General features: G+C 46.0%; 1 long non-coding RNA gene across 1 annotated transcript; it reads right to left on the bottom strand.

Annotated features, from left to right (window-relative positions):
- Positions 1-13,885: 13,885 nt before the first annotated feature.
- On the bottom strand, positions 13,886-21,726 carry LOC148383093 (uncharacterized). The gene is made up of 5 exons (XR_015853453.1): positions 21,637-21,726; positions 15,937-15,966; positions 15,579-15,746; positions 15,390-15,466; positions 13,886-14,922 (listed from the first exon to the last, which is right to left on the bottom strand). It is a non-coding gene; the product is annotated as an uncharacterized LOC148383093 (long non-coding RNA).
- Positions 21,727-24,043: the final 2,317 nt, after the last annotated feature.

Genomic DNA, 24,043 nt, shown 5'->3' with positions numbered 1-24,043 from the left:
CATAGACACAAAATCTACGGCACAAAATGGGCAGACTTTACTTGTTTGAAGAGGACTGGTTACAAGACAGACTTTTCTGATTTATTTAATGGGAAGAAGACTTATTTAGTTTATTTAATCTATTTTTGTTCCCTGGCAAAATTGGATTTGCTGAAATTGTATTTTGCCAAATCTTGCCTTGAGACCTGATAGGAAGTATTAAACGCTTAGTTAAATCAATACAAGTTGGTAATAAGAGCGAGTAATGTTGGTTGAACCGATGAATGAAGGTTGAAAGCAATTTAAATTATGACTTTGTATAAATACTAGATATTAACAGAACATCTACTGCGCGAAATGGGCAGAGTTTACTTGTTTGAGAAGGAGTGGCTTATTCAAAACTAAGATTTATTTAATCTGTTTGTTCCCAGGCAAAATTGGATGTGATGCAATTCCAAATTTCACCACATGATGGTGCCCAATTTTGACTTCATAGGACATATTAAACACTTAGCTTGTTATTATGTTCAAGGTAATCAGATTTGTTTATTATTCTAATGGCCTCTTCAAAACTATTCTGGATTACTACTTTGGATCTATTCTACATTACTTGGCAACAACATACTCTGTAACAGATTAGGCAGTATAATCATATCTGTTAACTTGAGAGTGCCCACACTCAATCTACTTATCGTGATGTGTTAAATCAATTACTGTTAGACATTATTTGTCTGATAATCTACCAAATCTTTGAATTGAAGAATTTGTGATTTAATTAATAGCTTGTTGTTATGTTAAGGGTAATCAGACTTGTATATAATTCTAATGGCCTTCTTTTGAAAACTATTCTGAATTACAACTTTGGATCTTATATTACTTTGCAACAATCTACTCCGTGACAGATTAGGCAGTATAATCACATATGTTAACTTCAGTGCCCACACTGTATTTATTTATGGTTATTTGTTAAATCAAGTACTGTTAGACATGAAATAGGAAGTGTTTAACATAAATGTTATGGCTACTCACCATTGTAGCTCGCTCCTGGTCAATGATACGAGCCTCTTCTTGCAGTGGAAAACTTGCAGCCAACAAACACCGTGGAACCTAAAGGAATGAAATTAAACAGTAACATTTCGCCTCGACCAATTTTCACACGTACAACGCAACGCGGCTACACTTCTGCTATTACAAACGTAAATCTCCTTAAACACAATGAGTGTTACTTACCGTGTACGCTCTAGACGGTCCAGTTGCAAGCAGAAAATAAAGATATTTCTGTTGATAATCGTCGCTGCTCAGTGGCTCACGGCCATCGCGCCAACAGATTTGAATTTTGGCGGAGGTTCGGGCAATTACGTCATATCCACGGCACATGACTGCGACGTAATACCCGCTTATCTGAAACGGCAGTTAAAAGTAGAGTTACATCAAGTTTTCTTGGAACCTAAACGAATGAAAGAAAACTATCATTTGGCCACAACCAACATTCACAGATACAACACAACGTGCGGGGTTGGGGTTAAAGATTGAGTGAAGGGCCCTCGTTTTAAACTACTGTTTTGAAAAGGAGTGGGAACAAGTAAGACGTATTTAATTTATTTAATGGGAAGTAGTAAGACTTATTAAATTTATTTAATCTACTTTTCTTCCCAGGCAAAATTTGATGTGCTGCAATTCCAAATTTCCAAAGTGAATGAAGGAATGAAGTCCTTTAAATTATGATTTTGTATAAATACTAGGCATTAACACAAAATCGACGGCACAAAATGGGCAGACTTTACTTGTTTGAAAAGGACTGGTTACAAGACAGACTTTTTTAATTTATTTAATGGGAAGAAGACTTATTTAGTTTAATTGATCTATTTTTGTTCCCTGCCAAAATTCGATTTGCTGCAATTCCAAATTTCCAAAGTGAATGAAGGAAAGAAGTCGTTTAAATTATGATTTTGTTTAAATACTAGGCATAGACACAAAATCTACGGCACAAAATGGGCAGACTTTACTTGTTTGAAGAGGACTGGTTACAAGACAGACTTTTCTGATTTATTTAATGGGAAGAGGACTTATTTAGTTTATTTAATCTATTTTTGTTCCCTGGCAAAATTGGATTTGCTGAAATTGTATTTTGCCAAATCTCGATTTGAGACCTGATAGGAAGTATTAAACGCTTAGTTAAATCAATACAAGTTGGTAATAAGAGCGAGTAATGTTGGTTGAACCGATGAATGAAGGTTGAAAGCAATTTAAATTATGACTTTGTATAAATACTAGATATTAACAGAACATCTACTGCGCAAAATGGGCAGAGTTTACTTGTTTGAGAAGGAGTGGCTTATTCAAAACTAAGATTTATGTAATCTGTTTGTTCCCAGGCAAAATTGGATGTGATGCAATTCCAAATTTCACCACATGATGGTGCCCAATTTTGACTTCATAGGACATATTAAACACTTAGCTTGTTATTATGTTCAAGGTAATCAGATTTGTTTATCATTCTAATGGCCTCTTCAAAACTATTCTGGATTACTACTTTGGATCTATTCTACATTACTTGGCAACAACATACTCTGTAACAGATTAGGCAGTATAATCACATATGTTAACTTGAGAGTGCCCACACTCAATCTACTTATCGTGATGTGTTAAATCAATTACTGTTAGACATTATTTGTCTGATAATCTACCAAATCTTTGAATTGAAGAATTTGTGATTTAATTAATAGCTTGTTCAGGGTAATCAGACTTGTATATAATTCTAATGGCCTTCTTTTGAAAACTATTCTGAATTACAACTTTGGATCTTATATTACTTTGCAACAATCTACTCCGTGACAGATTAGGCAGTATAATCACATATGTTAACTTCAGTGCCCACACTGTATTTATTTATGGTTATTTGTTAAATCAAGTACTGTTAGACATGAAATAGGAAGTGTTTAACATAAATGTTATGGCTACTCACCATTGTAGCTCGCTCCTGGTCAATGATACGAGCCTCTTCTTGCAGTGGAAAACTTGCAGCCAACAAACACCGTGGAACCTAAAGGAATGAAATTAAACATTAACATTTCGCCTCGACCAATTTTCACACGTACAACGCAACGCGGCTACACTTCTGCTATTACAAACGTAAATCTCCTTAAACACAATGAGTGTTACTTACCGTGTACGCTCTAGACGGTCCAGTTGCAAGCAGAAAATAAAGATATTTCTGTTGATAATCGTCGCTGCTCAGTGGCTCACGGCCATCGCGCCAACAGATTTGAATTTTGGCGGAGGTTCGGGCAATTACGTCATATCCGCGGCATTTGACTGCGACGTAATACCCGCTTATCTGAAACGGCAGTTAAAAGTAGAGTTACATCAAGTTTTCTTGGAACCTAAACGAATGAAAGAAAACTATCATTTGGCCACAACCAACATTCACAGATACAACACAACGTGCGGGGTTGAGGTTAAAGATTGAGTGAAGGGCCCTCGTTTTAAACTACTGTTTTGAAAAGGAGTGGGAACAAGTAAGACGTATTTAATTTATTTAATGGGAAGTAGTAAGACTTATTAAATTTATTTAATCTACTTTTCTTCCCAGGCAAAATTTGATGTGCTGCAATTCCAAATTTCCAAAGTGAATGAAGGAATGAAGTCCTTTAAATTATGATTTTGTATAAATACTAGGCATTAACACAAAATCGACGGCACAAAATGGGCAGACTTTACTTGTTTGAAAAGGACTGGTTACAAGACAGACTTTTTTAATTTATTTAATGGGAAGAAGACTTATTTAGTTTAATTGATCTATTTTTGTTCCCTGCCAAAATTCGATTTGCTGCAATTCCAAATTTCCAAAGTGAATGAAGGAAAGAAGTCGTTTAAATTATGATTTTGTTTAAATACTAGGCATAGACACAAAATCTACGGCACAAAATGGGCAGACTTTACTTGTTTGAAGAGGACTGGTTACAAGACAGACTTTTCTGATTTATTTAATGGGAAGAGGACTTATTTAGTTTATTTAATCTATTTTTGTTCCCTGGCAAAATTGGATTTGCTGAAATTGTATTTTGCCAAATCTCGATTTGAGACCTGATAGGAAGTATTAAACGCTTAGTTAAATCAATACAAGTTGGTAATAAGAGCGAGTAATGTTGGTTGAACCGATGAATGAAGGTTGAAAGCAATTTAAATTATGACTTTGTATAAATACTAGATATTAACAGAACATCTACTGCGCAAAATGGGCAGAGTTTACTTGTTTGAGAAGGAGTGGCTTATTCAAAACTAAGATTTATGTAATCTGTTTGTTCCCAGGCAAAATTGGATGTGATGCAATTCCAAATTTCACCACATGATGGTGCCCAATTTTGACTTCATAGGACATATTAAACACTTAGCTTGTTATTATGTTCAAGGTAATCAGATTTGTTTATCATTCTAATGGCCTCTTCAAAACTATTCTGGATTACTACTTTGGATCTATTCTACATTACTTGGCAACAACATACTCTGTAACAGATTAGGCAGTATAATCACATATGTTAACTTGAGAGTGCCCACACTCAATCTACTTATCGTGATGTGTTAAATCAATTACTGTTAGACATTATTTGTCTGATAATCTACCAAATCTTTGAATTGAAGAATTTGTGATTTAATTAATAGCTTGTTCAGGGTAATCAGACTTGTATATAATTCTAATGGCCTTCTTTTGAAAACTATTCTGAATTACAACTTTGGATCTTATATTACTTTGCAACAATCTACTCGGTGACAGATTAGGCAGTATAATCACATATGTTAACTTCAGTGCCCACACTGTATTTATTTATGGTTATTTGTTAAATCAAGTACTGTTAGACATGAAATAGGAAGTGTTTAACATAAATGTTATGGCTACTCACCATTGTAGCTCGCTCCTGGTCAATGATATGAGCCTCTTCTTGCAGTGGAAAACTTGCAGCCAACAAACACCGTGGAACCTAAAGGAATGAAATTAAACATTAACATTTCGCCCGGACCAACATTCACACGTACAACGCAACGCGGCTACACTTCTGCTATTACAAACGTAAATCTCCTTAAACACAACGAGTGTTACTTACCGTGTACGCTCTAGGCAAAATTGGATGTGATGCAATTCCAAATCTATCTGAAACGGCAGTTAAAAGTAGAGTTACATCAAGTTTTCTTTTTTAATCAACACAATCATTTACAACCGTTGACCAGAAAGAATCGTCGAAATTCGACGTCCCCCACAAACGCCACGCTCACTCGCTTTTCAGGGCAACAAAAGTACTTCTTTTTAAAAACGATGAGTTGTACTTACCGTGTACGCTCTGGACGGTCCAGTTGCAAGCAGAAAATAAAAATATTTCTCTTGTTAGTCGTATGTTACCATCCGCTGTGTCTTTGTCAACATCGCCGCCATTTTCCTACTTCCTGCTGCGAGCCACGCCCACGGATTTAAATTTGGGCGGAAGCTCTTTCCATTGGCGTCGTTTTCGCGTATAGCAAATCCGATTGGTTGGGAAGGGGGCACGGTTATGCAGCCGAGGAGTCCTGTGATCGGTGGGATGTAAAGTAGGCGTCGACGTCACGTCCGCGTCACGTGACCACGACGTGGCAGACGTCAAATAGCAACCGCTGTTTTGTTTAGTAGACTTACAGTTGTTATGCATTGACATAATGGCGCACACACCAAATAGATTTAAATAAATTAAATAATTCTTCTGCCCACTCTCTTTTAAACAAGTTAACTCTCCCCGCGGATTTGAATTCCGGCGAAAGTTACGCCCATCGACGTCACGTATGTCACGTGACCACGACGTGGCAGATGTCATATAGCAACCGCTGTTTTGTTTAGTAGATTTACAGTTGTTATGCATTGGCATAATGGTGTGCACTCAAAATAGATTTAAATAAATTAAATATTTCTTCTGCCTACTCCCTTTTAAACAAGTTAACTCTGCCCACGTCCATTGACGTCTTGTCTGCGTCACGTGACCACGACGTAGCGACGTCATATAGTAACCGCTGTTTTGACCAGTAGACTTAGTTATTATGCGTTGACATAATGGCGCACTGGTTAGCATGGCCACCTCTTAAGCATGATGATGCGGGTTCGACGCCTGATCAATGTTAGCATGGAGTGAGCTGAAGTGCATGGCGCTGAAGATTTGAATCTTTGAAATGCGCTGAGGTCTGACATATCAGGCAGAATGGTTTGCCATCACGTTCAACAAAAAATAGAAACTTTCCCACTCTGATTAAAACGTCCTGTGTTCATCTACGTATTTTCGTTTTGCTGTGCATCTTTTCCCTGCCATTTCGAGAGCCCAATTGACACTCATAGTTTAAAGAAATGTGTTTGCCCATCCTACTTTGTGGAATTTCACCACATGCGCTTTTGACCAAAATACCAAATTGAACTCAAGTGAAGCCAACACGCACAACCCCCCCCCCCCCCCCCCCCCCCACACACACACACACACACACAAATGTTGATATGAACATAAAAGAGCCGCATGCGGTTCGGGAGTTGCGGCTTGGCCAAACCTGTACTATACAACTTTATTTGTATAAAATTTTCACAACAGCTGTCACACAAACAAAGCGGGAAAAACCGAAGACGTGCGTGTTCCGCCCACGCTGGATTTATTTGCACCTTTGAAAAGACACCGTATTGCCGCAGATGTGGCAAAGAGTACTTTTGGGCATCTGAGACGGAAGGATGTCCAAAGCATCACGTCACCTGCTCTGGTAGGCATGGTGGTGGGACGTTGAGGTCAACCGCTTTGGGGTTGGCTGACTCTTTGATCGCAGGATGCCACACACTTGAAGACAGAAGCAGAAAAGCAGAGCTAAATGCAAAATGTACTCACCGGTGACTCCAATTTTTTTCCCCCCTGAAGAAACAGCTGGACGGGTGGCCCCGGCTGGCCAGTGGGACTCTTGTTATTCTGACCCTTTTTAGTGCGCGTTTGGGGCAACAACCGTTTTTTGTGGCGCTCTCTTCTGGTTCAAAAGTGCCCTGCATGTGAATTTGCTTTTCCTGCCTTCTGATTGGATGAGCGCCGGTGTGACGCGGTGCCTCTGTCACCGTGGCGGGGGGTATACGTTGGCATCGGAGCGTCTGCCAACGTCTGAGACCGGCTGGCAGTGTATCGGAGGTGTCGAGTGCGGTGCCGCTGGAGCTCACTCACCAGCTGGTGTTAGGGCCACAGAATGAAGGCCAAGGAGAAGAATAGAAAGAGAAACAGAAACTTCTCCTCCAATTGTTTGATTTGTCTCTTCTGAGCTTCGATGAATTCTTTCAGCTCTTTGTTCCTCTAGGACGGACAAATGGAAAGTGGCATTCAAAAGCCAGTAAGCGTGCAAGTAAGTGCCGGGCTGGCTTTGGGCCCTTACCTGTTGCGCGCTGTGCAGCAGATCCATTCTCTCTTGGAGGATGCAAGCGTCGCGCTCCCTCAACTCGCACATCAGGGCTCGCTTCCATTGGTCCACGGCGCTCCTAAGCTCTTCTCTCTGATCCGCCGTCAGCACGTCATTCACGCCAGCGTGGCTGGCTTTTTCGCCGTCCGTGGCGGGGCAGTCCCGCTGCGGTAGCGCCTCGTACAACATGGCCTCCAGCTCCAGGATCCTCTGGGCCGCAATCCTCGTCCATCAGTGGTCCGGCGGGAGATTTGAGGGCGGCTTACCTTATGAGCCTGGTCCATGGAACACTTCCTGAAGTCCAACTCTTCATCCAGGTAGCCCTTCTGCTTGCAGAACATATCCTAGCACAGCTCAAGGTCAGAATTGTTGGGGCACATTGCCGGAGTTCCCCTTGGCTGATGTCGCGTGTCTGTCTACCTTCTCACTTTCAATGTCCAACATCTTCTGTTGAAGTGCTGACTTGGTCACTTTGATGTATTCTAACCACTGAGGAAAGGCTGCTGTCACATAAGCAGAATGCGAGAGCGTGCGTGGACGTGCGCGTTACCTTCTCGGCTAGGGTGAGAAGGGTCCTGGCGTGAATCACGACCACCTGCTCCTCGTTGGTGAGATTCTGCAAGAGCCCAAAGGCACAGCGTCAACAAGCTTCTTTCAGCGCAAAGCCTTCCAAAAGTCACATTTGAGCCGCCGAGTCTCGTGGAGTGCGAACATAAGGAGTTCGACATACACTTACGGCGTTATAGCCCAGGATGTCCAGCTTCTTCATCAGATCACTGATGACGATGTCCGGGGGAAAGGCGCAAGGAGCAATGTAAGGTGTTCTGGGACCTCGGGTTAAGGTTAGGGTTGCGAGGGACGCCTTACGTACGCTCACGCCCTCGGCCTCGCAGTAGATCTGCAAAGGGCTGAGGCCGTCTGGGAAACGGACTTGCAGAAACTTCAAGACGGGGGAGCGCCACTCCCTCTCCTGAAAGGCAGAGGCATGCATCCGTCCGTCCGTCCGTCCGTCCGTCCGTCACATCTCTGGCCTCAACACGCTTGTGCGAGTCTTCCCACCTCCAGCTCCAGGATGCGGAACTCAAGCAGTTCGTTTTGGTCTCGGATATCCTGGATGTGCTCTTTCAGACGCGCTTCTTCCGCCTCCATCCGCCTGACCTGAAAAGACAGTCAGACCTCATCTGCGGGGCTTCCCGACAGGTGTGACGCCAAGCGACTCCGCCCAGCGCCTTTCTTTCCGTCACCTTTTCGGCCAACTGCTGATTGCTCTGACGCAGCAGCTGCTTCTCCTCCACCCACTTGACATTCTAGAAGAGACAAACGCGTGGACAGCTTTGGAATGTTGTGTCATTTTCATCCACAAATTCTTTGGTTGACTGGAAAATGACATTTGCTTTTCTCCGCATTTTCCCAGCCACGTTCGGGGGGGGGGGGGGGGGGGGGGGTTGGTCCAGTAATGCCAGACGGATGAGTGACTGAAGAATGTAGCTATTTTGTCTGAGAAAAAGGTGTGCTCATTGATGAGCTTACCTGTCCTTGTTGCTTCAGCGCTGACTCCAGATCTGCTACTCTGCTTTGATAGTGACCCATTTCTACCATCAGCTTTTCTCTGGTCTGAAAGGAGGAGGAGGGAGGCTCCTCCTCCTCCTTTCAGACCAGAGAACACCCGAGGCTGGGTGAGAACGGGGAGGCTGCGACCCGGCCGGGGGTTGCGGGAAGGGGCGCCACCTTGATCTCCTTCTCGGCGTCGTAGTCCCCTTTCGCTGGTCTGGGCTAGCAGAGCGTAGGCTCGTTGCAGCGCTTGATATTCTTGCGTCAGCTGGCGGTAGCGAAGCTCCGCCTCTTCATGCACACACCAATAGTACCAGAATCAGTCAGACCGGCGACAAAGCACCCGCGACGCAAAGACGAGTCCGATTCCAGGCTGAAGAGGAATGTTTGGTGCCAATACGCTGGCAGAAATGGCGGGCTACCTCTTCGGGTTCCGTGTCGGGGGTTCTGTCGGTGTGAAAAGACAAGGACGATCCGTCCGAGTCCACCAACACGTCTTCGTCGTAGCCGTAAAATGTTTCGATGACCTGCGGGCGCGGAAGCAAACATCTCTCTGAACAAACTGAAGCGACACCTCACGATGAATCGACGAGAGGAACGATAGCGAGAAAAAGGCCATTTCATCTTGCGCAACACCAAGCAGCCGCAAACAAACAGACTCACCTTACAGGACCTCACGCTTTGTTCCTCCTCAGAGATTCTCGACGTCGGTATCGTAGCAGCAAATCTCTCTCCTGTCGACACAAATAATCCGCCTTTGAGATTCTTTGGATGCAAAGGGAACGAACGGCTCCGGCGCAGAAACAAACGCGACTCACAATGACATTTCTGACATGAGCTCCTGTCTCCAGAGCCTGAAAAACACGTCACCGGCGATGATTGGAGGGACGCTCGTCTTTTCCAAAAGTGACAACTACAGGGTGTGTCAGGGTTTTCCAGATTATCTTTATCGTATCATTGTGTTGCTTTGACTTTGACTGCGACCTGTAATAAATAATATTATTTATCCCTTATTTATCCCTATCGCTTATCCCTTCCTACACAAAGTCGTAAAACACCCCTTGCTATGTTTTGACTAGAGGTCAAGGGCTTCCTCTATTCAATCCACTCTTACACCCACCCTGTTTCTCTTAATTAAAATGCTCGTGCAGGAGCCGAGAGTCAGACTTCATTCGTACAACGGATGGACTCTCCACCTGCAGGTGTCCAAAAGAACTTACTTGTCTCCCGTGTGGTTCTTGCAAAATAAGTTGGAGCGAGCGCAACTCTAACAGGGTGCATTTTGCCACTAGCTGCCTACGGACAATGACGTCGCGCTCGCGGCTCATGGTTGACGGGCTGAGCAGCCGGGCAAGTCCGTCGTTTTCAGCGCACAGCGAGTGGCAAAGGCGCTGACAAAACGGGAGCTTTGAGCTGCTGAAAACGGCAAAACAAGTCTAAAGCGTGTTCAAACGCGTGCGCACAATGCTCCTGCTTGAAAGGTCGGAATTTAAGGGGCCAATTTTTTGGATGGCGGCCGCCGGCCAAGCTTTGGACGGAAAAGGTTTCCTGGCGACAGCGAGCGAGCGCGGCGCTGCCGTACGTGCACCGAGTCGCCTGCCTGAAGACCTTGGACAAGTCGTCGATGATGTGCCGCTGCTCCACAACTTGAAGGAACTCCATTTCACCGTCCTGCTGGCCGCAACCGCGGTCCAGGTCATTGAGCGAACTAGGCCTTCTCTGTGGAACACAAATGCAGTGGACTCTGTTGGCACGCCGCCGTTGTCCGCGTCGACTTACCAAGCTTGCCATCTCCTCGTTCTCCTGGGTGACAAAGCGCACTTTGTTTTCAAGGCGACACAGCACCAGCGAGAGTTCTTCATTCTTCCTGCTCAGGCGTTTGTTTTTGTACAGGAGTGGCAGAAACTGGCTTTCTGTTTCTCTCAGTCGCTTTAGCTGCAAGCATGAAGTGCGGGATGTGAAAGACGCACAACACGCGGGCCAGAACGTATCCATTCCTTTTGCATCGGTTTGAACGGAATCGTGGCTTTGGCTCCCAATAAAAGACATCTACCAGGCAACCGACTCGCCGCGCCGCTCAACTAATAAGCAAGCGCAATGGGTGCCTCGCTGGATGGCGCGCATCAAACGTAGCGCAAACCTTCAAGCGTGCCGTCAATAAATTACCAGTTCATTGCGCTCTTCAGAAAGCAGGGCGTTTCGATCCTCCAGTTTCCTGATGACTGCGCTGAGCTCAGCGATTTTCAGATGAAACCGTCGCGTGTCCCGATCCTCCTGAGACTGAAAACGCCCCGCAACACACACACACAAGCACTCGTTCAAAGTTCAAAACTGTTTTTGTGCTACCTTCCTCCAGCAACGAACTAAGTCATGCGTACTGCAAGTGTGTGATGAGGTGGCTTACGCAATGAAGAGGATTGCTAGTAGCGGCGTTGACCCCACTTCCAGGGTAGTTTAGGCCCGCCCTTTGGGAATCCCTCAGGGCAGCGATCTGCTGCTCGGCAGCCTGAGTCTGCAGCTGAAGGCGGTGGACGTGGCCGGCCCCAGGGCTTCATCCAAAACACTAACCGCTCTGTCTTTCAGCTTGATCTCATCCGTCTGGATGTACAAACGGGGAGCGCTCAGGCAGGCGGGCAAACTCATTTGCCAGAATTGTGACAAAAACAAAGAGAGCAACCGGCCAATTTTTTTCTTGAATCGACTAGAACACCTTTGCTGTGACAAAAGCGAAGCGAGCAACCGGACATTTTCTTCTTGTGAAATAGAATAGAATAGAATGCCTTAGGTGTCATTGCACTGCAGGTATACAACGAAATTGGGAACATAGCCACGCACCGCGCATCTGATCAGTCCTACCAGTCGGCGGATCTCCCTCTCGCAGTCTCTCTTGGTTCGGCTCAGCTCCTCCCGATGCTGGTGATGAGCCGATCGGAGCTCGGCCGCTCGGGACTGCCAGGCCTGCTGGGCCGCTGCCAGGGCTTCTTCCGCGCTCCTGGTGGAGGCGACACCGCTCGGTCTCCCGACACCGCCGCGTCTCCTCCACCTCCGCCAGCAAAGCGCCCCCCCTCCTCACCTGAGCAGACATTGCGCCACACCGGGCCGTTGAGACCGCAACGGAGCGCCGCGACGCTTACTGGGGACAAGCTACACAATACGGTAGCGGCCGCATCGAAGCCCGACGTGGCGTGCGGATAGTCAGACACGGATAGAGCGGATCACCTTGTCCATGGAGCCGTCCCTCAGGCTGAGGACCAAGGCATTCAGTCGCTGGATCTCTCCATCTTTGATTTTGATCACTCTCATCAGCTCCATTTCATGCTGCCGCAGTAATGTCTCCCTGGTAATGGCTAACTCTTTCTGCTTCTCCTCATGGAGTTTGCTTTTGAGTTCCGTCATGGCGGCGGTGGCACGGTGGTGCTCCGCCCGCAGGTCCTGACTTCTCTCTCTCTCCAGACAGCTGACCTGACATGACTTAGACTTAGACAAACTTTATTGTCATCTTGTCTGCACATGGTGCATACAAAACGAAATTCCGTTGCATACGTCTTACAACAAAGTAGTGATATTGCAGTTGAATAGAAGTAACATATCCTATGAAAATATATATATATACATATATATATATATTAAAAATAAGTATAAAGTGCAGCAGTGATAATTATGCAATAGTGCAAGTAGGCAAAACAGTATTCAAGAGTGTGCAGAGGAATGCTAAACCATGTATTAAACTTCTATTTAAAGGGTTTATACAAGTTCAGTAAAGTTGGTAGTGCGAGATAGTGCAAGATAGAGGTCCGTAGTGTCATAAAGTACAGTTCTGTGAATGTGTGATGCAGAGTTCAGTTTAGAGCTCAACAGTTCTAGTGTTCAACAGTCTGATGACAGCAGGGAAAAAGCTGTTGCAGAACCTGGTGGACCTGCAGCGGATGCTGCAAACCTCTTCCCAGAGGGCAGCAGGGAGAACAGTCCATGGTGGGGGTGTGATGGGTCATTGATGATGTTACGGGCACGGGACATGCAGCGCTGAGATGAAATGTCCTGAATGGAGGGAAGAGGAGCCCCTATGATCCTCTCTGCTGTCCTCACCACTCTCCTCACGTTCTTCCAATCGGAGGCGGTGCAGCCTCCACACCACACAGAGAGACAGCTTGTCAGAATGCTCTCTATGGTGCTCCTGTAGAACGTCCTCATGATGGGTGGGGGCAGGTGGGCTCTCCTCATCCTCCGCAGGAAGTACAAGCGCTTCTGTGCCCTCTTGACCAGTGCCGTAGTGTTCATAGTCCAGGTGAGGTCTTCTGTGATGTGGACCCCCAGGAATTTGGTGGTGCTGACCACCTCCACAGCTGAGCTGTTGATGATCAGTGGAGCGTGGTGAGGCTGTTTTTTCCTGAAGTCGACGATGATCTCCTTCATCTTCTCCTCATTCAGGATCAGGCTGTTTTCTCTGCACCAGCCCACCAGCTGCTCCACCTCCTCTCTGTAGTCCAGGTCGTTGTTGTCTCTGATGAGCCCCACCACCGTTGTGTCGTCTGCTGACTTCACGATGTGATTGGTGGTGAACCTGAGGACGCAGTCGTGTGTCATCAGGGTGCACAGCAGGGGGCTCAGGACGCAGCCCTGAAGGGAGCCTGTGCTGAGGGTGATGACATCAGAGGTGTTCTGTCCGACCCGGACTGACTGAGGTCTGTTGGTGAGGAAGTCTAGCAGCCAGTTGCGAAGGGGGGTGTTGAAGCCCAGGTGTTCCAATTTTCCTACCAGATGCTGTGGGATGATGGTGTTAAACGCTGAGCTGAAGTCCAGGAACAGCCTCCGCACATGGGTGTTCTTCTCCTCCAGGTGAGCCAGGCTCAGGTGAAGAACGGAGGAGATGGCGTCCTGAGTGGAGCGGTTTTGCCGGTCGGCAAACTGGAACGGGTCAAATAATAGGGGGAGTCTGGAAACGATGTGACCTTTAAGCAGCCTTTCGAAGCACTTCATCATAACCGGAGTCAGTGCAACAGGCCGGTAATCATTAAATGAGGTGATTTGAGGTTTCTTCGGCACCGGAATGATGGAGGCAGTCTTAAAGCACGCCGGCACTGTGGCTTGGCCCAGCGAGGTGTTAAAAATGTCTGTGATGACCCCAGCCAGATGACTTGCACATTCCCTGAACACACGCCCAGGAATGTTGTCGGGGCCAGGGGCCTTACAGGGGTTGACTCTCCTCAGGGTCTTCAACACATCGGCGGAGTCAAGGCAGAGTACCTCCTCTTCCTGATGGGGGACAGTTTTAACTGCTGGAGTGCCGTTTAGTGCCTCGAACCTCCCAAAGAAGTTATTTAGACCATTTAGAAAGTCAGCATCAACTACACCCACCGGGGGGGGGGAGGGTGAGTTGTAGTCTGTAATCGCCCGTATGCCTTGCCACATACTCCTGATGTTTTTGACGTCGTGGAAACGATCCTGAAATTTTCGACTGCGGTCTCGCTTTGCTATCCTGATGGCACGGTTCAAGTTGGCTCTCGCTGTCCTCAGTGTCTCCTTGTCGCCAGACTTGAAGGCAGAGTTCCGCGCTCGTAGCGTTTGACGTACCTCCTCAGTCATCCAGGGTCGTTGGTTGCCCCGGGTGATGATATTCTTAGTGGTGCTGACGTCCTCGGTGCATTTGTTGATGTAGGCTGACACAGTCATGGCACACGCATGTCTAATCTACATCGGGAAAACTGGGAGGGAGGGAGGCAGGCAGGGAGGCAGGCAGGGAGGCAGGCAGGGAGGCAGGCAGTGTCTGTCTGTTGAGGTTTTCACCTTGTTCTTCTCCTGCTGAAGTTCTAACTGGACGTCCATCAGTTTGGTTCTCAGCTCGTCATTGGCGGCCTGAAGGGCGTCCGTTCGCTCCGCCTTGGCCCGCCCTGCCGGAGCTCGTTTGGACATCTCTTACTCGAGTCTCGCCCGGTCGTCAGTCAGAGATCACAACATTTGTACCTGGAGAGCACAAACGCAGCGCTGTTTTCCACTAGCTTCGAACTCAACTTCAATCGGTACCGTAACTTACAACATCATAAACATAGAACTAGCTTGACTTATTCATTGAATAAATGCATTTGGTTCTTCAAAACTGCATCACGCAACATAGCGTGACCGAGACGGCCGTTATCCACCTGCGTGAAGTTATTTGGTGAAATGAATGAGATGTTTAAGACACCATCGTTCTGTCTCTATGTAGATGAAGGTAAATAATCGATTGCTGAAGGTCCAAAGGTGTTGTGATAAACAAATAAACATATTAGTGATTAGTGACATATTTGTGATAAACATATTAGGCAGGATAATCACATATGTTAACGTGACTGCCCACACTGTATTTATTTATGGTTATTTGTTAAATCGAGTACTGTTAGACATGAAATAGGAAGTGTTTAACATAAATGGAAGACGAAAGGGGTACTCACCATTGTAGCTCCTGCTGGTCAATGATACGAGCCTCTTCTTGCAGTGGAAAACATACAGCCAACAAACACCGTGGAACCTAAAGGAATGAAATTAAACATTAACATTTAGCCTCAACCAACATTCACAGATACAACGCAACGCAAACTACACAAACGTAAATCTTTTTAAACACAATGAGTTGTACTTACCGTGTACGCTCTAGACGGTCCACTTGCAAGCGGAAAATAAAGATATTTCTGTTGATAATCGTCGTGTTTGTATCCGGTGTCTCGCTCAAGGCCATTGCGCCCACAGATTTGAATTTTGGCGAGAGTTCAGCCTATTGACGTCATTTCCGCGGTGTAATACCCGCATATCTGAAACGGCAAAGTTAAGAGTAGAGTTAAATAAAGTTTTTAGTCAACGCAATAATTTACAACCGTTGACCAGTCGAAATAATCGTCGAAATTTGGCGTCTGTGGCTGGAAGCAGACGCCGAGTTCGACATTCCTCCCAAACGCCACACTCCCTCGCTTTTCAGGGCTAAAAAAAAACAGTTGTAATTACCTTGTACGCTCTAGACGGTCAAGTTGCAAGCTGAAAACAAAAATATTTGCCTTGTTAGTCATCGTGTTACTAACCGCTGTGTCTTGTTTGCCAGAACTGCCGCTTTCCTACTTCCTGTTGCAAGCCACGCCCACGGATTATAATTTTGCCGTGAGTTCCGCCTATTGACGTCATGTCCGCGTCACATGACTGCGAAGTAATATTATCTAAAACGGTTTGTGCGGTATTGTGTTGTTCTGTGCGGTATTGTGTTATTCTGTGCGGCGTCGTGTTGTTCTGTGCGGCGTCGTGTTGTTCAGTGCGACGTCGTGTTGTTCAGTGCGGCATGGTGTTGTTCAGTGCGGCATGGTGTTGTTCAGTGCGGCATGGTGTTGTTCAGTGCGGCATAATGTTGTTCAGTGCGGCATAATGTTGTTCAGTGCGGCATGGTGTTGTTCAGTGCGGCATGGTGTTGTTCAGTGCGGCATGGTGTTGTTCAGTGCGGCATAATGTTGTTCAGTGCGCCATAATGTTGTTCAGTGCGGCATGGTGTTGTTCAGTGCGGGATGGTGTTGTTCAGTGCAGGATGGTGTTGTTCAGTGCGGCATGGTGTTGTTCAATGCGGCATGGTGCTGTTCAGTGCGGTATGGTGTTGTTCAGTGCGGCATGGTGTTGTTCAGTGCGGCATAATGTTGTTCAGTGCGGCATGGTGTTGTTCAGTGCGGCATGGTGTTGTTCAGTGCGGCATGGTGTTGTTCAGTGCGGCATGGTGTTGTTCAGTGCGGCATGGTGTTGTTCAGTGCGGAATGGTGTTGTTCAGTGCGGCATGGTGTTGTTCAGTCCGGGATGGTGTTGTTCAATGCGGGATCGTGTTGTTCAGTGCGGGGTGGTGTTGTTCAGTGCGGGATGGTGTTGTTCAGTGCGGCATGGTGTTGTTCAATGCGGCATGGTGTTGTTCAGTGCGGGATGGTGTTGTTCATTGCGGCATGGTGTTGTTCAGTGCGGCATGGTGTTGTTCAGTGCGGCATGGTGTTGTTCAGTGCGGCATGGTGTTGTTCAGTGCGGCATAATGTTGTTCAGTGCGGCATGGTGTTGTTCAGTGTGGAAAGGTGTTGTTCAGTGCAGGATGGTGTTGTTCAGTGCGGCATGGTGTTGTTCAATGCAGGATCGTGTTGTTCAGTGCAGCATAATGTTGTTCAGTGCAGCATGGTGTTGTTCAGTGCGGCATGGTGTTGTTCAATGCGGCATGGTGTTGTTCACTGCGGGATGGTGTTGTTCAATGCGGGATCGTGTTGTTCAGTGCGGCATAATGTTGTTCAGTGCAGCATGGTGTTGTTCAGTGCGGCATGGTGTTGTTCAGTGCGACATAATGTTGTTTAGTGCGGCATAATGTTGTTCAGTGCGGCATAATGTTGTTCAGTGCGGCATGGTGTTGTTCAGTGCGGCATGGTGTTGTTCAGTGCGGCATGGTGTTGTTCAGTGCAGGATGGTGTTGTTCAGTGCGGCATGGTGTTGTTCAATGCGGCATGGTGTTGTTCAGTGCGGGATGGTGTTGTTCAGTGCAGGATGGTGTTGTTCAGTGCGGCATGGTGTTGTTCAGTGTGGAATGGTGTTGTTCAGTGCGGCATGGTGTTGTTCAGTGCGGCATGGTGTTGTTCAGTGCAGGATGGTGTTGTTCGATGCGGGATCGTGTTGTTCAGTGCGGCATGGTGTTGTTCAGTGCGGCATGGTGTTGTTCAGTGCGGCATAATGTTGTTCAGTGCGGCATGGTGTTGTTCAGTGCGGCATGGTGTTGTTCAGTGCGGCATGGTGTTGTTCAGTGCGGCATGGTGTTGTTCAGTGCGGCATAATGTTGTCCAGTGCGCCATAATGTTGTTCAGTGTGGCATGGTGTTGTTTAGTGCGGGATGGTGTTGTTCAGTGCAGGATGGTGTTGTTCAGTGCGGCATGGTGTTGTTCAATGCGGCATGGTGTTGTTCAGTGCGGGATGGTGTTGTTCAGTGCGGCATGGTGTTGTTCAGTGCGTTATAATGTTGTTCAGTGCGGCATGGTGTTGTTCAGTGCGGCATGGTGTTGTTCAGTGCGGCATGGTGTTGTTCAGTGCGGCATGGTGTTGTTCAGTGCGGAATGGTGTTGTTCAGTGCGGCATGGTGTTGTTCAGTGCGGGATGGTGTTGTTCAATGCGGGATCATGTTGTTCAGTGCGGGGTGGTGTTGTTCAGTGCAGGATGGTGTTGTTCAGTGCAGGATGGTGTTGTTCAGTGCGGCATGGTGTTGTTCAATGCAGGATCGTGTTGTTCAGTGCAGCATAATGTTGTTCAGTGCAGCATGGTGTTGTTCAGTGCGGCATGGTGTTGTTCAATGCGGCATGGTGTTGTTCAGTGCGGGATGGTGTTGTTCAGTGCGGCATGGTGTTTTTCAGTGCGGCATAATGTTGTTCAGTGCGGCATGGTGTTGTTCAGTGCGGCATGGTGTTGTTCAGTGCAGGATGGTGTTGTTCAGTGCGGCATGGTGTTGTTCAATGCAGGATCGTGTTGTTCAGTGCAGCATAATGTTGTTCAGTGCAGCATGGTGTTGTTCAGTGCGGCATAATGTTGTCCAGTGCGCCATAATGTTGTTCAGTGCGGCATGGTGTTGTTTAGTGCGGGATGGTGTTGTTCAGTGCAGGATGGTGTTGTTCAGTGCGGCATGGTGTTGTTCAATGCGGCATGGTGTTGTTCAGTGCGGGATGGTGTTGTTAAGTGCGGCATGGTGTTGTTCAGTGCGGCATAATGTTGTTCAGTGCGGCATGGTGTTGTTCAGTGCGGCATGGTGTTGTTCAGTGCGGCATGGTGTTGTTCAGTGCGGCATGGTGTTGTTCAGTGCGGCATGGTGTTGTTCAGTGCGGCATGGTGTTGTTCAGTGCGGCATGGTGTTGTTCAGTGCGGCATGGTGTTGTTCAGTGCGGAATGGTGTTGTTCAGTGCGGCATGGTGTTGTTCAGTGCGGGATGGTGTTGTTCAATGCGGGATCATGTTGTTCAGTGCGGGGTGGTGTTGTTCAGTGCAGGATGGTGTTGTTCAGTGCAGGATGGTGTTGTTCAGTGCGGCATGGTGTTGTTCAATGCAGGATCGTGTTGTTCAGTGCAGCATAATGTTGTTCAGTGCAGCATGGTGTTGTTCAGTGCGGCATGGTGTTGTTCAATGCGGCATGGTGTTGTTCAGTGCGGGATGGTGTTGTTCAGTGCGGCATGGTGTTTTTCAGTGCGGCATAATGTTGTTCAGTGCGGCATGGTGTTGTTCAGTGCGGCATGGTGTTGTTCAGTGCAGGATGGTGTTGTTCAGTGCGGCATGGTGTTGTTCAATGCAGGATCGTGTTTTTCACTGCAGCATAATGTTGTTCAGTGCAACATGGTGTTGTTCAGTGCGGCATAATGTTGTCCAGTGCGCCATAATGTTGTTCAGTGCGGCATGGTGTTGTTTAGTGCGGGATGGTGTTGTTCAGTGCAGGATGGTGTTGTTCAGTGCGGCATGGTGTTGTTCAATGCGGCATGGTGTTGTTCAGTGCGGGATGGTGTTGTTCAGTGCGGCATGGTGTTGTTCAGTGCGGCATAATGTTGTTCAGTGCGGCATGGTGTTGTTCAGTGCGGCATGGTGTTGTTCAGTGCGGCATGGTGTTGTTCAGTGCGGCATGGTGTTGTTCAGTGCGGAATGGTGTTGTTCAGTGCGGCATGGTGTTGTTCAGTGCGGGATGGTGTTGTTCAATGCGGGATCATGTTGTTCAGTGCGGGGTGGTGTTGTTCAGTGCAGGATGGTGTTGTTCAGTGCAGGATGGTGTTGTTCAGTGCGGCATGGTGTTGTTCAATGCAGGTTCGTGTTGTTCAGTGCAGCATAATGTTGTTCAGTGCAGCATGGTGTTGTTCAGTGCGGCATGGTGTTGTTCAATGCGGCATGGTGTTGTTCAGTGCGGGATGGTGTTGTTCAGTGCGGCATGGTGTTTTTCAGTGCGGCATAATGTTGTTCAGTGCGGCATGGTGTTGTTCAGTGCGGCATGGTGTTGTTCAGTGCAGGATGGTGTTGTTCAGTGCGGCATGGTGTTGTTCAATGCAGGATCGTGTTGTTCAGTGCAGCATAATGTTGTTCAGTGCAGCATGGTGTTGTTCAGTGCGGCATGGTGTTGTTCAATGCGGCATGGTGTTGTTCACTGCGGGATGGTGTTGTTCAATGCGGGATCGTGTTGTTCAGTGCGGCATAATGTTGTTCAGTGCAGCATGGTGTTGTTCATTGCGGCATGGTGTTGTTCAGTGCGACATAATGTTGTTTAGTGCGGCATAATGTTGTTCAGTGCGGCATAATGTTGTTCAGTGCGGCATGGTGTTGTTCAGTGCGGCATGGTGTTGTTCAGTGCGGCATGGTGTTGTTCAGTGCAGGATGGTGTTGTTCAGTGCGGCATGGTGTTGTTTAATGCGGCATGGTGTTGTTCAGTGCGGGATGGTGTTGTTCAGTGCAGGATGGTGTTGTTCAGTGCGGCATGGTGTTGTTCAGTGCGGCATAATGTTGTTCAGTGCGGCATAATGTTGTTCAGTGCGGCATAATGTTGTTCAGTGCGGCATAATGTTGTTCAGTGCGGGATGGTGTTGTTCATTGCGGCATGGTGTTGTTCAGTGCGGCATGGTGTTGTTCGGTGCGGCATGGTGTTGTTCAGTGCGGGATGGTGTTGTTCAGTGCAGGATGGTGTTGTTCAGTGCGGCATGGTGTTGTTCAGTGCGGCATGGTGTTGTTCATTTCGGCATAATGTTGTTCAGTGCGGCATAATGTTGTTTAGTGCGGCATGGTGTTGTTCAGTGCGGGATGGTGTTGTTCAGTGCGTTATAATGTTGTTCAGTGCGGCATGGTGTTGTTCAGTGCGGCATGGTGTTGTTCAGTGCGGCATGGTGTTGTTCAGTGCGGCATAATGTTGTTCAGTGCGGCATAATGTTGTTCAGTGCGGCATGGTGTTGTTCAGTGCGGGATGGTGTTGTTCAGTGCGGGATGGTGTTGTTCAGTGCGGCATGGTGTTCAATGCGGAATGGTGTTGTTCAGTGCAGGATGGTGTTGTTCAGTGCGGCATGGTGTTGTTCAGTGCGGCATAATGTTGTTCAGTGCGGCATGGTGTTGTTCAGTGCGGCATGGTGTTGTTCAGTGCGGCATGGTGTTGTTCAGTGCGGCATAATGTTGTTCAGTGCGGCATGGTGTTGTTCAGTGCGGCATGGTGTTGTTCAGTGCGGCATAATGTTCAGTGCGGCATAATGTTGTTCAGTGCGGCATGGTGTTGTTCAGTGCGGGATGGTGTTGTTCAGTGCAGGATGGTGTTGTTCAGTGCGGCATGGTGTTCAGTGCGGGATGGTGTCTTTCAGTGCGGCATGGTGTCGTTCAGTGCGGCATGGTGTCTTTCAGTGCGGCATGGTGTCGTTCAGTGAGGCATGGTGTTGTTCAGTGCGGCATGGTGTTGTTTAGTGCGGCATGGTGTTGTTCAGTGCGGGATGGTGTTGTTCAGTGTGGCATGGTGTTCAGTGCGGCATGGTGTTGTTCAGTGCGGTATCGTGTTGTTCAGTGCGGTATCGTGTTTCTCAGTGCGGTATCGTGTTGTTCAGTGCAGTATCGTTGTGTTGTTCGTATTGTGTTTAACACTTAGCCTCTAACACTTAGCCTCTAACACTTAGCCTCTAGCATCTAGAAGGTAAATAAATAGGAAGGAAGGACTCACCGGTGACGTCTTCGCCCACGTCCAAGCGTTGTACTTTGTATTTTCATCCTTCTGACAGTGGAAAACATAGCCAACAAACACCGTGGAACCTAAACGAATGAAAGAAAACTATCATTTGGCCACAACCAACATTCACAGATACAACACAATGTGACGTGCGGGGTTGAGGTTAAAGGTTGAGTGAAGGGCCCTCGTTTTAAACTACTTTTTTGAAAAGGATTGGGAACAAGTAAGACGTATTTAATTTATTTAATGGGAAGTAGTAAGAGCTATTGAATTTAATCTATGTATTATATTCTATTGTATTGTATTCTGTTGTATTCTTTTGGATTGTATTCACACTAACCCCACTAAAACTTCAGCCCACAAAAACTCGCCTCTGGCGCCTAGCCTCTGGCACTTAGCCTCTAACACTTAGCCTTTAACACTTAGCCTTTAACACTTAGCCTTTAACACTTAGCCTAGAAGGTGAATAAATAGGGTTAAAGGTTGAGTGAAGGGACCTCGTTTGAAACTACTTTTTTGTAAAGGAGTGGGAACAAGTAAGACGTATTTAATTTATTTAATGGGAAGTAGTAAGACTTATTAAATTTATTTAATCTACTTTTCTTCCCAGGCAAAATTTGATGTGCTGCAATTCCAAATTTCCAAAGTGAATGAAGGAATGAAGTCCTTTAAATTATGATTTTGTATAAATACTAGGCATTAACACAAAATCGACGGCACAAAATGGGCAGACTTTACTTGTTTGAAAAGGACTGGTTACAAGACAGACTTTTTTAATTTATTTAATGGGAAGAAGACTTATTTAGTTTAATTGATCTATTTTTGTTCCCTGCCAAAATTCGATTTGCTGCAATTCCAAATTTCCAAAGTGAATGAAGGAAAGAAGTCGTTTAAATTATGATTTTGTTTAAATACTAGGCATAGACACAAAATCTACGGCACAAAATGGGCAGACTTTACTTGTTTGAAGAGGACTGGTTACAAGACAGACTTTTCTGATTTATTTAATGGGAAGAAGACTTATTTAGTTTATTTAATCTATTTTTGTTCCCTGGCAAAATTGGATTTGCTGAAATTGTATTTTGCCAAATCTTGCCTTGAGACCTGATAGGAAGTATTAAACGCTTAGTTAAATCAATACAAGTTGGTAATAAGAGCGAGTAATGTTGGTTGAACCGATGAATGAAGGTTGAAAGCAATTTAAATTATGACTTTGTATAAATACTAGATATTAACAGAACATCTACTGCGCGAAATGGGCAGAGTTTACTTGTTTGAGAAGGAGTGGCTTATTCAAAACTAAGATTTATTTAATCTGTTTGTTCCCAGGCAAAATTGGATGTGATGCAATTCCAAATTTCACCACATGATGGTGCCCAATTTTGACTTCATAGGACATATTAAACACTTAGCTTGTTATTATGTTCAAGGTAATCAGATTTGTTTATTATTCTAATGGCCTCTTCAAAACTATTCTGGATTACTACTTTGGATCTATTCTACATTACTTGGCAACAACATACTCTGTAACAGATTAGGCAGTATAATCATATCTGTTAACTTGAGAGTGCCCACACTCAATCTACTTATCGTGATGTGTTAAATCAATTACTGTTAGACATTATTTGTCTGATAATCTACCAAATCTTTGAATTGAAGAATTTGTGATTTAATTAATAGCTTGTTGTTATGTTAAGGGTAATCAGACTTGTATATAATTCTAATGGCCTTCTTTTGAAAACTATTCTGAATTACAACTTTGGATCTTATATTACTTTGCAACAATCTACTCCGTGACAGATTAGGCAGTATAATCACATATGTTAACTTCAGTGCCCACACTGTATTTATTTATGGTTATTTGTTAAATCAAGTACTGTTAGACATGAAATAGGAAGTGTTTAACATAAATGTTATGGCTACTCACCATTGTAGCTCGCTCCTGATCAATGATACGAGCCTCTTCTTGCAGTGGAAAACTTGCAGCCAACAAACACCGTGGAACCTAAAGGAATGAAATTAAACATTAACATTTCGCCTCGACCAATTTTCACACGTACAACGCAACGCGGCTACACTTCTGCTATTACAAACGTAAATCTCCTTAAACACAATGAGTGTTACTTACCGTGTACGCTCTAGACGGTCCAGTTGCAAGCAGAAAATAAAGATATTTCTGTTGATAATCGTCGCTGCTCAGTGGCTCACGGCCATCGCGCCAACAGATTTGAATTTTGGCGGAGGTTCGGGCAATTACGTCATATCCGCGGCATTTGACTGCGACGTAATACCCGCTTATCTGAAACGGCAGTTAAAAGTAGAGTTACATCAAGTTTTCTTGGAACCTAAACGAATGAAAGAAAACTATCATTTGGCCACAACCAACATTCACAGATACAAC

This window comes from Syngnathus floridae, chromosome 17 (genome assembly GCF_059516105.1).
Source record: "Syngnathus floridae isolate MCC-2025c chromosome 17, RoL_Sflo_1.0, whole genome shotgun sequence".
NCBI classification, from domain to species: Eukaryota; Metazoa; Chordata; class Actinopteri; order Syngnathiformes; family Syngnathidae; genus Syngnathus; species Syngnathus floridae.
This window is presented reverse-complemented; position numbering and strand designations above follow the sequence as displayed.